The sequence below is a fragment of the Acanthisitta chloris genome, unplaced genomic scaffold (genome assembly GCF_000695815.1).
Source record: "Acanthisitta chloris isolate BGI_N310 unplaced genomic scaffold, ASM69581v1 scaffold7621, whole genome shotgun sequence".
Lineage (NCBI taxonomy): Eukaryota > Metazoa > Chordata > Aves > Passeriformes > Acanthisittidae > Acanthisitta > Acanthisitta chloris.
The window spans coordinates 1-257 of NW_008655404.1; positions in this window are offsets into that span (position 1 = coordinate 1).

Sequence of the window (257 nt, forward strand, 5' to 3'; positions counted from 1 at the left end):
CCTGTGGGGGGGCCTGGGATCATTTGGCTCACAGCCCCACATGCTGATTAGCCCTGACCTTTCCAGCTTATGAAATATTTAAGTCTGTAAGGAAAAGCTATCAGTTTTAATTGGGGTGTCTCAGTGGGGTAGGCAGGCAGCTGGGGGTCACGGGATGAACTGCTTAGCCAGGCAGGTGCTCATCAGCACTCCAGAAGATCCTCTGCTCCAGCAAAGCACCCCAACATCTTCCCCTGCACCCATCACCATGCTCTGCA